The sequence below is a fragment of the Cornus florida genome, unplaced genomic scaffold (genome assembly GCF_030987335.1).
Source record: "Cornus florida cultivar Cherokee Brave unplaced genomic scaffold, ASM3098733v1 CherokeeBrave_3.0.0_Hap2_Chr04, whole genome shotgun sequence".
Lineage (NCBI taxonomy): Eukaryota > Viridiplantae > Streptophyta > Magnoliopsida > Cornales > Cornaceae > Cornus > Cornus florida.
This window is the reverse complement of record NW_026775574.1, coordinates 68,782,604-68,796,821: the sequence shown is the minus strand read 5'-3', so window position 1 is coordinate 68,796,821 and position 14,218 is coordinate 68,782,604.

Here is a 14,218-nt window from a genome sequence, read left to right as displayed (position 1 = left end):
AACTCAAGCATGAATTGTGTACCTAACTACAAAAATTCTAATGGTGTAGCACAATCCATCAAGACTAAGCATAATTCATTAAATTAAGAACAATTGTATCCAATGTAAATCATGTATGGCCATCATGGAATACAATTACAAAATGTATTCAATGTAGAGATCAATAAAGCATCAATCACATATAAGACAACATATAGTCAATTTAAAGATTAATTGGAAGAATTCAGGAATACAAAGCTTGGTACAACCAAGAATGAATCCACAAGACCAAATAACTTATACAACTTAGAAATCTCCAAAAATAAAAGACAAAATATATAATTACACAAGTTTAGGGCTCATCCAAGCCCAAAGTGAAGATTTAGCCGATCATAGAGAGGATGGATGTCATCTTCACGACTTCAATTGCCATCTCCATGGTCAGCTTCACATTCTTCTTCAACCTTTAGAGCAAACCTAAGAGAGAAAATAAAGAGAGATAGTCCTCAATGTTGATCCAAAATCTTCTATATCCCAAAAAGAGTCTTCAATTCCTCTTTATGGTTTACTATAAGGAGTCAAAATAAGTCATACCTCGTACACCAATTTTTGCAATCTCGTGCACCATAGTTCTCCTCAAATGGAAAGCAAGGGGTTGCATTTAAATATCTTCAACTTGTTATATGATTGATCGCAAATATGCCATGATTGATCACGTGTGATCAATCGTAGATACTTGTGATCGATCATAAATAGTGACTTTTGACTTTTTTTATCCCTTCAGCTATTCCTTCATTGTTATAGTTTGGTTGACTTCCAAACGGGTTTTAATGTGCTGGAATGACCCCTTTTTTCGCTATAGTAACCTGAAAATAACAATAAAGCAGATAAGTATTAACAAATGAATAAAGATAGGACTAAAGTGCTAACAATAGTAAGATTCAGGGCCGAAATGTGCATATTTCGGCACTTATCAGCCTAGCTCATAAGAGGTGCTCTCAGAGAGCGGACCCACCTCAATAGGCTAGCCATCATGACCCTGCTAGATATAGTAGGGCTATCGTGGTCACTCACCTCAAAGAGATGCTCTGTTGCATTAAATACACATCCCTTCAAAAGCGGTGGTAATTGAGAATACTAAATGTGATAATAAGTGTTGCAGTCGAGGCACGTGGTTTCATTATCTTATTGGTTCGACCTACTAGGTTAGGCGAGCTCTAACTTCTTATTCTCTAAACTAAAGGTCCTTTTAGGTTCCCAAACAAAAGATATGGACCTTTGAGACCCCCATACTTTTGGTATCGAGATGGATATATGTCTTGTAGCAGAAGACCTTGAGCGATTCCGCGTGAGTAATATTGTAGAGGTGTATTCGGTGCGTCCTCGGACTTGGCCTGCTACGACCCCATGGGCTTGTGGGCCATGGCACTTGGGCTTGTTGGGCCATGGCACATAGGCCCGTGGGATACATTCCCTACAAAGTTCTCAAATATAACTTATAAATTGTACCAAATAGTTAATTTTATTAGGCAATTAACACAAAAATTACACTAAGGACGTTGTAGCCTAGTAATACTTCATTACCTTCTAAAGTAGAAGGTCGAGGGGCAAAAGTGGGTGTGTGTGTGTTTTTACCATAAGGAAAACAAAATTTACCCACCAACGGTGACCTTCATGTCTAATGGTATAACCTCCCCATCCTAAAGAAGATGAGAGGGGTTTGAGCCCTGGTGTAAGCAAAAACGAGTGTGTAAGTGTATTTCCTGCCAATAAAAATAAATAAATAAAAAGAATAAAAAAAGGCAACCTTCAACATCAAGTAGAACTTTCAATGGATCGGATCCTGATCCGATCCGATTAAAATTATATATATATATATTATTACATTACATTATACTATATATGAATGTTATATATATATTAGTTATCTACTAGCATTAAATTTAAATATATATATTAAATCATTATATTCATTTAGTTGCATAGTTATATTATGCACCCTCCTATATATTAACAATTCTCCACTCCATCTAACCTTATAGCTATACATATCATTTTAATCTTTGTAAAAATAAAATAAAATCCGAATCTGAATTTGAACTAAATAGGATATAGATTGGGACATTCAATCCGATAACTCATTAATGATCTGAATCCTATAATCCGTTAGCTTAACAAATTGGAAATGAAACAATCTTTATACAAATTTACGCAATACATTATTAAAATTTAAAAATAAAAAATAAAAAAAAAAAATAAGCATTAACAAAGTTTCATTCAAAATGAAATAGCATTTCCTCTCATTTTCTTCCATTCAACTTATCAAAGTATCCCTCCATTTCCTTTCTTTTCCTTCCAAAATTTTAAACCAAACATATAAAAAGCCACTATCTCCCTTCATTTCGTTTCTCTTCCATCGGTACATTATCTTCTCTAAAGGATTTCTCATTCTTCTCTCCTTCTCTCCCTCTCTCCCTTTCTCCCTACCATCCAATTTTCTTCCATCCTACCAAATGAAGGATAAGTATCCTAGACATGATTTTACTCATAACAATACTTCATTAAGGTTCTAGAAAAAAGTTTCTTGATAAATACTGAAATTATGTATTTAAGGCAACTTAGAACTTGATAATCAAGGTCATGAAAAAATAAGTTGGTAAACTTTAGAAACTTAACAATTACTTGTTGTAAAAAAAAAAAAAAAAGTCCACAACAATTACCCTCTCCTCTCATACTAGAAATATAATATAATTTTTAATTTTTTAATCTTATTTATACCCACTGTTGGGTTATATCACTTGTCATTAACTAACAAAAGAAAAAAAATATTATATTTTGGAAAGAAAAAAAAAAAAAGAAAAAAAGAAAAGAAAGGAAACAATTTTTATAGGAATTTACACAATACATTTTTCAATAGATTTTCCTCTCATTTTCTTCCATTCAACAGTTTCTACTTATCAAAGTATCCCTCCATTTCCTTCCAAAATTTTAAACCAAACATTAAAAAAATAAACACCACCTCCCTCCATTTCGTTTCTCTTCCATCTACTATTTCCATCCAAAATTCGGCCTTAGATTGGACTATGTATACAAAACCTTAAGGCTATGTTTGGTACAGTGGGAAAGAAAAGAAAGGATAATATTAGTTACGAGGGAAAGGAAAGGGTAATTTAAACCCCCTATTGTATTTGATTGATTAACGAAGGAAAAGAAAAGAGAGGATAATAATAATCTTGTTTGGGACAAAAAAGAAAATGAAACTATTTTAATAAATTTACTATTATACCTTTTTATATTTTAAAAGATAAATCTATTTTTCTTGAAGGGCTAATATTGTCTTTTTGGTACCCAATGTTACACTACCTAGGTTACTTAAACACAGTTTTTGGTTTTTTGTAACTCCCAGAACATAAACTATTTTAGGAGTTCCAAACTAAGCAAGGCCTTCAGTTTTTCGAGTTCTTAAGAACTGTTTTAAGAAAATTGAACCAAAGCAAGCCTATAGCTTTCAATACCGAAAAAGAAAAAAAAAATGGAAATCTTTTTAACTACATAACTTGTCTTTACGAAAAAAGCACATAATATATTATGAAAAACATCCTTAAATCTTCTTTCCTTCCTTCCATCTGCAAACTTTATTACATTCCCAACTACTACCTGAAGAGTGCTCAAATGTGACGCATTTTAGCACCTAAGCTAAGGTATTTTAGTCCATTCATCTATCTTACTTTCATGTCTTAAGTACTTATTTGTGTTATGGCCTATTTCAGGTGAATAAAGTTCAAACAGGCTAACAAGAGCCATTTAGCCCAATTTTGGAGCTAAGGAGCAAAGTTTGAAAGAAGTCAAGGAAATGGTCTGTGAGGAACTTCGATCGATCGAAGGGAGCCTCGATGGATCGAAGTTAGGCGGTGCCAACTCAGCCAAGTGGATAAGGCCAAAGAAGATATTTTCGAGCCACGTCACCTTCGATCGATCGAAGTTAAGTGTTTGATCGATCGAATTGCCTGCTGGCAGTATGCTGTCTAATCCCTGAGCGCGCCGAATTCTACCTAATTTGTATAGTTGCGAATTTCCTCCAATCATAAGCTATTTTTCTAACTTGGAGGCTACTCAAAAGAGGATTGGAATGAATTAATTGAATAAATCTACCAATTATTATTGTTATATTCACAGAGTAGATATTTTTACATAGTTTTCTCTCTAGAACTAGGGTTTTTGTGAAGAAAGCAAGGATGAAAATGATGATGCCAACCTCCAACCTAGCCCTTGAGGCTTCTATGACCACTATAATGAGTGGCTAAATCCTTCACTTGGGGCTAGAGATAGCTCCTAAGTTTGCTTCCTAGACCTAGTCTTTTGTACATTTTTGGGGATTTAAGTTGTAATAGATGTTTTGATCTTGAATAAATATATATCTTGTGGTTCTACTTGATGTGTATGGATTAATACTTTCAATTGATCATTTATTTCTATCCATATGTCTATGTATGTTAGAATGAATGTTCATGTGTTTTTCTCTAGATTTAATGGAATTAATGCATGTCTATGTGTATTAATATTGTTAATCTAGTGATGGTCAAAACATAGTGCTTAACTGAATATTCTTTTGATTTATTTGATAGTTCACACTTGTTTCTTGATGGATTGTGCCACACTTTAATTTAATTAGTTTAATTTTCGTGTCTCTAGCCTAAATGTAGTGTAGTTGCTTTAAATTCCTAGTTAGGTAGATAATTCATTCTTGTTTCTTGATGTTCCATACTTATGAATGCAAAGAGTACATTTCTCTATAATATGGTATGTGTTCTAATTGTGGTTGAATTGAATGAGTTATGGTCTCATTTAACAAGTTGTGCTACTCACTAGATTGACTAGACAATCTATGCTTATTTGCCATCATGCTTAGTTTTCAATTAGTGACACACACACACACATATTTTACAACTTAAATGTCCCCATTAATTTATAATTGCTAGTGTTTGGTGAAGTAAAGCTTAGTGGTGAATTCTAAGTCCCAAGACCTCTCTCTCATTTATTTTTCCTTTAATTTCTAGATTGTCAATTGCATGTTTTAATTGAACTTTAGTTTATGTTTTAATTGAACTTTAGTTTAATCAAATCAACCCCTCTTTGATCATTCGACCTACTACTCTATAATTGATTTCAAAGTACGACTCCTTTTCCTTGGGACGATTTCTACTCACTCTTGCTATGTTTTAGTCAAAAGTGGCAGTGGCATTCTATATATTTAAATTTGACCACACCTACACTTTTGTGCAACTCGGTCCCATCGACACCACTACCCAAGTCCATCATCAATCCTAAGAGAATCAAAATATAGCACGTAACAAAGATAAAAGGTGACATTATTATACAGAAACAAAGGCAATATAATTCTAGGCTCTAGGTAAATTTACTGCTAGAGGATGAGAATTCAATACCAGCTTTAGCAGTTGCAATGTAATTAGACTAATTATACTTCCACAAACCACAGATAATAAAGCTAACAACTCTAATGTCCAGTAATATGTCTATAACTAACAACGTCGAGTGAGATAATACAGGCAGAGCAACTTGTAGTCATCACGGCCAGAATCATAACCAAACCCATGAAGCATAAATGGCCCAATTTGTGGTCTGTGCGGGAACTCGATTGGTGCGACCGCTAACTTGTGGTGTTTTCGGGTCGAAAAGTTCAGCAAGAAGACAATTTTGTTGTGAAAGTCAGATAAACAGAGCAAGCCATTGCAGGAGCCCAATACATATACTTGGGACTTCAAGGGGTGGTCAAGCTTCACGGCACCATAGAGCGAGTCCAAGTCTATGGAGTAGAGACCACCATCATCAAATACGAAGCTGAGATTGGAATTGGTTTTGACGGATCGATTCAGATGCAATTGGAGGGAATGTGGGCTGTCGATCTGAGCACATCATGGTTTTGATACGCACCTGAACCGCAGAAGGCGTTTCACCGGTAATCTTGATAGTATGTCGGCGATTACGTCTCCAGGAAGGTTTGACATCCTATTTGTAGGGTTTATGAGTGTGAATGGATCCGGAAAAGAGGAGGGTTTTGGATAAATAACAAAAATTAGGATACAAATTTGTACCTTGAGAATTTTTCTCAGGACTGCAAAAGAGAGGAACTAAATCCTGTTACCTTCTAACCCAAAATCAGAGAAAGCATAATTTAAAAAAATTGACTGAAACTTGCATAAATAAATAAAAAATTAGGAAATACCCAAACGATTACTATATGAAATTAAAATTACTTAACGGTTAGATTACAAATTTACCATTTAACTACTATTTAGATTTATTGCATATTATAAATTACATATATGATTACACCTACCATATTATTATTTATAGGTTAATTGTTCATAACTTATCTACCCAAAGTTGTTCATATTATTATACCGTTTCTCTATTCTCTCTTCTTTCTCTATTCTCTCTTCTTTCTAACATAGTATCAGGTCTTTTCCGGTAATAATCTACCATCTTTGGGAAAAATTCAATCAGACATGCTTTTAGCAAGGTATTATGGTCCCATTTAAGGTGTTAGAACGGATTGGTCTTGTAGCCTACAAGCTGGATTTGCCTATGGAAACCCATATTCATAATGTATTTTATGAATCTTGCCTCAAAAAGAAAATTGGGGAGCTCAGGTGAATATAAACCTCCCTTCAATTAATGAAGATACTTTTAAAAAAAATATATGTTTCATATGACATTAAGATATAACAAATCTTATACTAATATACAATGAGATAATTAATAATATGTTAAATATAATTAATTAAATATGCAATGCAATATTTTATTAACACATACGCGTAGGGTACTAGTGACGGACTTTATGGCGCTTGTCTCACATGATACAACAGTTTATATCCACCAATACCAGTACTATAAACTCATGGATACGGTGAACCTTTTCTGTGTAATACTCTCTCAAAATTAAAAATACATCTATACTATAAAAAAAAAAAACATTAATTGGGTTCGATCTAAACCATTTAGTTCGGACTAATTGCAATATGGCTCAATGTTATGGATGTTTGGGTGTAGTAGCTCGAAGCACTTGACCATGACTTGAATCCTCTTCGATTAATAAGATAGGGAAAGAAGAATTCGGATAATTATAATTGAATTTTCTATTTGGGTTAAATGGCTGAACTGGCAACCTGGGGTATTTATACACTTATAAGAGTATCTCCAATGGACATTCTAAATTAGGCTCTCCGAATTTGGCACATCAGCATTTTTCAATAAGCACGTCACCATTTTCCATAATCATGTCAGCGTCTCAGAGTCTTCAAATTTTAGTTATCGCATGTACTTCAATGGTGTATTTTCACTCTCCAAAAATAGTAAATTTTTTATAAATTATTTTTTTCAATTTGTTAGAAAAAAAAATTGTTTGATTAGCCAATATAACTGTTTTAAAACTTTTTTTTGCCCAAAAAAAGTTATTTCAATTTTTTAAAACTTTTTTTAACCCAAAAAAATCTTTAAGGCACTGTTTGTGTCAGCCAAATAGTGGCTTAATGTCTTTAGTTCAATTATGTTGAGGGGAAAAAAAAAGGTAAACAAATGCAAAAAAAAAAAAAAAAAAAAAAAAAAAAAAAAAAAAAAACCTAATTTTTGAAAAAAATTTCACTGCCAAACACGCCCTGCGCTTTAGTGTTTCTGGGTTACAGTATTGCTGGCCCACAAAAGTTAGAAATCCAAAAAATGGGCGGGCCTGCACGTCAGAAGCCTGCAATAGTTAACTGGGTCACCAAAAATGGTGACCCATTCCACGACCCAAAACATGAGCCCCATTTTTTGAAGACTTTTTTGGATTAGTCCGATAGTTAAAAAAGGGCCAAAAATTCTAAATTCTGGGCCTTTGAACAGCTCTAAGTGTCTGTTCATGACCAGACACACCACTTCACAACCATTAGACGCAATGGTCCAATGAGTTACAACTATTCATACTTAATAATGACTAGACTTTACACAAGGCCCACTAATAAGACATTACACTTCAATTCCAGAGAATCAAAACATATAGGAGGATTAATGGATTGTATGATATTAATCAATTTTTATCACATGGCTCGTTTTGGTAGTACAAAGTACAAACCATTATTCTTAAGTAGCATAGCTCATGTTGGTAGTACAAAGAGCAAAACATAAGTTTTGAGAAAACATAAGTTTTGAGGGGATGTACTGCATACTTATAATAGTACATATGATCATCTAAGAGACATTTATTTATTTATTTATTAACAGAGTCTTGTGAGCTTGTCAAGTATCTATTTAAAGAGACGATTAATTGGTATGGGGATAGAAATCTCAATTTTTTTCCCTTGTATATTGATGATACACAAATAGTAGTAACTCCTCCTACGTCATGAATGAAGTCTTGTTGAGACAAAGGACCGTGCTCGTTCCGTTGATTACTGTAAGTGTATATGAAAAGACCAAAAATGCATGCACTAAGTTTTTTACTTAATTTGTTGCTCTGTTTTTAGCTCATTTTCCGCCTTTGTTGGGGACTATTTTAATTTTTATTTAGGATTACCTCAATTTTGGACAAGTATTTTTTTTTTTTTTCTTTTTTTTTTTTAATTTTTAATTCGTAGGGGTAGATATGTAAATTACCACTTCGGCAATAAATAATGAACACAGAGGTGGAGTTGTTGGTGAGGTTCATACACTTAATGAATTGATAGCACTAGGGCATCTAGCACATCAGAGTAGTAGTTCCAAATTCCTATATACAATCACTCAAAAACAATCAAATTTGGTGCTAACAGGTTTAAAATCAGATCTTTATAGACTAAAATAATATAGTAAATAATGTACCACACTTAGGGTTAAAAGATTTCAAACTGTATTGCTTAACAATATCGAAAGAGGATTTGTCTAACGAAAGTGAAAGAGGGTTTGTCTAAAGAATTGAATCTTTATGAATTAAAATAATTCAGTAAATGATGGGCCTCAGTTAAAAATAAAAGATAAAGTCTATGGCATAGGAATAAAATAAAAACTCATGTCTCTTTCATTAGTATAAAATGAAAATTAAAATAAAAGATTATAATATCAGATATTTCAACTTTCCCATTGTATGTGACCTCTTTTTTTCTTTTTTCTTTTTGGTTTTCTGTTCAATGTCACAAAAGTGTATAATTTTTGTATACGTGCTACGAATGATAAGAGTTCGGCTTGCCAAGAACTTAATATAACTTGTCCTTTTTTCTAAGTGCTTTGGGTGGGCCTCAGAAAACATTGCTCTTAGTTGGCCGGTCGGCCGGCCGACTGACAGTGACTAGCATTTTTTTATTTTTTATCTATAAATTATTTATAGGTAAATTGTACTCACACCCTCTAAGGCTTGGATCAATGTCATTCAGGAGACAATCAACACACTAATTTACATTGACATTCTCTAAGATTTCAAAAGTCATATTTACCCCTGAACCGGTTAATTGATCAAAATAACCCTAACCCTGTAATCCCTCACACCCTGCCACACCCACACACTGCCACACCCACCGCCAGCTACAACCACCTCTGCAACCACACCGCCACAACCAATAAACAATTTGCAACCACATAACGCCACACCCACCGCCGCAACCAACCACCGCTGCAATATCAAATAATTCACACCCATAATGCCACACCCACCATTGCAAGCACACATTGCCAACGCGTCGAAGAGAAGCCGTTGCCCATGGATGAGCCACCGTCGCTACTGATTCTCTCAACCCAGTTGCCGGAAAACATTTGGGCGAGTTCAACTTTAAGCGAGAATGAGTTCGGCTTGGTGGTGTGTGTGGGTACGGCTATGGCAGTGGTTGTGGTGGGTTCATCTTGGGTTTGGCTTAGTGGTGTGTGTAGGTGTGGGGGTGATTATAGTGGTGTGTGGCGGTGGTGGTTGTGGGTGCCAGTGTGGTTGTGGCGGTGGTTGTGGTGGGTACGGCTTGGTGGCCGGTGTGTGCGTGCGCAGAGGTGGTTGTAATGGTGTGTGTGTGCGGCGATAGTTGTGGTGGTGGTGGTTCTGATTGTTGGTGGTAATGGTGGGTTTATTTGGTTCGCAATGGTAGGTGGTGTATGGTGATAGAAAGGGTATGGGATGAAGGGGGCGGCGATGGTGAGTGGTGTAGTGACAAAGGGTACATAGTTAGAGAGAGATTGAAAATTGAAGGTTATTTTGGTCTTTCAAAACTTAGTTTTCAGGGTTATATTAGCAATTTACTATTTGTTGACCAAGTCAAAGGTTTAAATAGTCATTTTCTTGGGTAGAGGGGTATGTACGTAAACTTTTGAAACCTCAAGGGGTGTCAATGTAAATAAATGCGTTGACCGTCCACTGAGTGACATTGACCCAAACTTCAGAGGGGTGTGAGTGCAATTTACCCTTTATTTATTCTTCTTTTTCTTATTTTTGAAGTGGTGAATTAAATTTTTAGAAATAACGTTACAATAGTACAAAATTCTTTTAAATTGTCTTAGACCTCTTAATATTTCCGGTCATGAGCTCTGGGTCATAAAACATAGTTTGGGGAAAAAACTACATCTTATTCATTAGTTCCTTGGGAGAGTATATTTCTTTTTTTATTTTTTATTATTATTATTTTTAAAAAGAAATTAAAGCAAACACATATGAGATCCATGTTCAACTCAGAAGGGAGAAAAAAAAAACCAAAAACAAACAAAACAAAACAAAGAGAACTGATTCCAATGTCCATCAATAACGGGAGGGTCACTTCAAGGAATATATAAGCATGTTTTTTATGGGGTAAGCTGACATTATTGAAAGTTGTTATATTTTAATATTGGGCCCTAAACCCTAATTTATTTTAATATTGAAAGTTGTTCATGTGTCTTGAGCTTATTTGAGTGCTGTTAGTATAAATTTATTAACATTTTTATTCTTTTTATTTTTTAAGTCGTCAAATAAAATGAACTATCTTTGGAATTTCTTTACACCTATTACTACTCACCAATTTTTTTTTTTTTTTTTTACTAATAGCTATTGCACCTGTTGAAGCAGCTATTGAATCAGCTTTTGTTTTGTCAATTTTTTGGCAAAAATTCTGGTATGTAAATTTTAGTGGCACCCAAATTCTTAGTTGTTTATTATTATTATTATTATTATCATCATGGGTAAACTAAAAAAAAAAAAAAAAAATTTAAAATTGCCGGTATAAAAAATGTGTAAAGTACACCATAGTATTTAATATGTGTATAAAATTCAGAACATTTAAAAATATGTACAAAGTGTCCCTTTGAATGTCAATTTTGACAACGACAAAAATTTCATCCAAGACGGTAAAATGAGAGTGATTGTCCGGCACCAAGATCTGACCCACACCACCCTCGAGGAAGTGAGGGGGGTTGAGATCGTCTCACTTGATGCACACTCTCCATTCGGTGTTATGGTAGCTATAGACGTGGGGTTAGTGGTTGGCTGTGAAGCCTGTGATCTATAAAATTGATAGTGATATAGGTGGAGCAGTGTCTGTGTGTGGGTGTGTGTGGGTGTGCAATGGTTTGGGGGCAGAGCGGGTCCTCGGCTTTAGTGAGTGAGAGGGCTAAATTGGTCGATTAAAATGATTCGAAAGATAACAAAGGTAATTCTATGATTTAAATAGACTACTAATTCAAAAGTTAAATAACAATAATGTCATTTTAGCTTATGTAATGGGTGTGTTTATTAACTTTATCAGGGAGTGTTATTGTTTAAAAATAAGTTAATTTGTATATTGTTGTAATTATGACAAACCTCATAGAGTGTAAGTATAATTTATCCTTAATTATTTAATATTCGGGCGAAAGAAGGTCAACTGATATAGAAATAGGAGGAATACATATACGAGGGCACTTACCTTGGGTACAAAAGTCTTCTTAATCTCAAAAGACGCAACTAAAGGGACCACACACTCTAGTGGAACAAACATATCAATTCAGGTAGCTAAGCAACAACTTAATATAAAATCATATACTCAATTGTCACTATATAATTTTATACTCGGTTGTTGCTTAACTGCATGAATTGAAATGTTTGCTCCACTTGAGCGTGTGGTTCCTTTGGCTACGCTTTTTGAGATTGAGAGGACTTTGTTATAAATTAAAATTCAATTTTTATAATAAAAAGTATTCACATTTGAATAGATCTCTAAAAGTCTTAAAAAAATTTACATTAAAGTTGATGAAATCCAAATCACCTTTTTTTCCATGGATTTGATAATGAGTCAAGGATATAATATGGTTTTTAAGCCAAATTTTATATTAATCTCCCGTAGAATTCGAATGGGTTAAAATTGTCGGTGGTCGACAACCAACAACAATTCAAATTCATTTGCTCTTACTTGTGTGGAATGGATGAATGAATGAATGAATGAATGTCTACATCAACCGTTCAGAAGCAAGAGAAATGAAAGCTACCAAACATTCCACTGTATTATTGCAAAAATTAGGCATGCCCTAAATCTGTCATGTGGCTCATGTGGCCTAATATTGAAACCTAGTACTTAGTTGACACTCACATTCATTGCACTTTGATTTCCAGTGGAATCGAAATCATGACATGAATTCATCTTTGGTCTAAAGGTTTTAGGCCATCAATGTAAAGCACAATCACGTCATTCCTTGCCCTAAAATTATTGCCCTAAATCTGTCATCCGCCTAATATTGAAATCTGCTCTGTTTATCTCATAAAAAAAATAAATCACTTTAAAGAACCGTGAAAATATAACAATTTTTATAGGATGGAGGGAATAGTAATTAGCGGATGCTCACATTGATTTCATCTTTGGTCTAAACGTTTTAGGCCATCAATGTGAAGCACAATCATGTCATTCATTCCTTGCCCTACAACTATTACAAAAAAATAAAATAAAAAAATGTCATGAATCATGATAAAGGGACTTGGGAACACATGTTCATTAATTCAGTTGTTTATATCACGTGAGAACGCAAACTCACTGTAAAAAAAGCTCCAACCATAATATTGTTCAATTATTACTATAATCTATTTGGAGTAGCTTCAATTCGATTTGTGGTTTAGTGTATCTTCAAATGATAACCAATTACAACACAAACAATCAATCAAAGGGTCTTTGAGTTAGTGGAATAAACACCTTGTCTTTAAGAGTAGGGGAAGGGTTCAAATAATTTTTAAGTTTTAATTTAATATTAAATAATAAGGTGACATTTCATAACTAATTTAATGAGTTGGTCACAAGTTTGGAGGCAATGTGATCACTTTTTAAAGTATAGGAATTTTTAAAAAATAGATTAAGAGTTTATGATAAAAAAATTAAAAGTAACGAGAGTTTAATAAAATTAGTCCTAATAATATCAGCAATAATTTTGAGATATTTCAAGAGTAATGGTATACTAGTAATTTTGAGATAAGAGATTGTTTTTTTTTTTTTTTTTGGCACTTTCCACCTTTACATATGCATTAAAGGTGAAAAGTGCGAAAAAAAGAAACACTCCTATCTCAATTTACACAACACATGAATTAAAGGTAAGGTGAAGTCCCATCTCAACTTGTAGCCTAGCAATATTCCAAAAAAAAAAAAAAAAAGAAACACTCAATTATAATCGAAATAATTACATGTTTATAATTATTACTTTGACTTGGTATGGGTTTATTTCGGTGGGTTGACTTGGTATGGGTTTATTTCGGTGGGTGTGTAAGTCCGAAAAAAGTCTTGGACAACTGAAGAAACAGCCTTGCTCCCCATAGATTCCACCGTACGTGAGTCCACCAGAGTTGGAGCAGTTTTGCATGTGCTACTTACATTCATGGGACCAAAATAAACAGTGAGGTGGTAGGTACGAAAAATTATTAGTTATAATGATTGTGTAACCAATCATGCATATGCATAGAATCAAAATAAACCCATACCAAGTCAAAGTAATAATTATGATCATGTATTGTTGAATTTGTTAGGTGTAAGACATTACCAAAATACTTGGTAAAACATTTAGTTCCCTAAATAAGGGTGTGTTCAGTAACTCAAAATATTTTTTGTTTTTTGTTGTCAATTCTTAAAAAAAAAAATAAATAAACACAAAAATCATGTTTAGTAATTTGTTTTTGTTTCCTCTTAATGAAAACATTTCTATGAAAGAAAGCGAAAACATCAAAATGATGTTTCCTATGTTTTTTCACTGTAACAGAGGAAACATTTTTACCATTATTTCTCTCGTTTTTTACGCAACAACT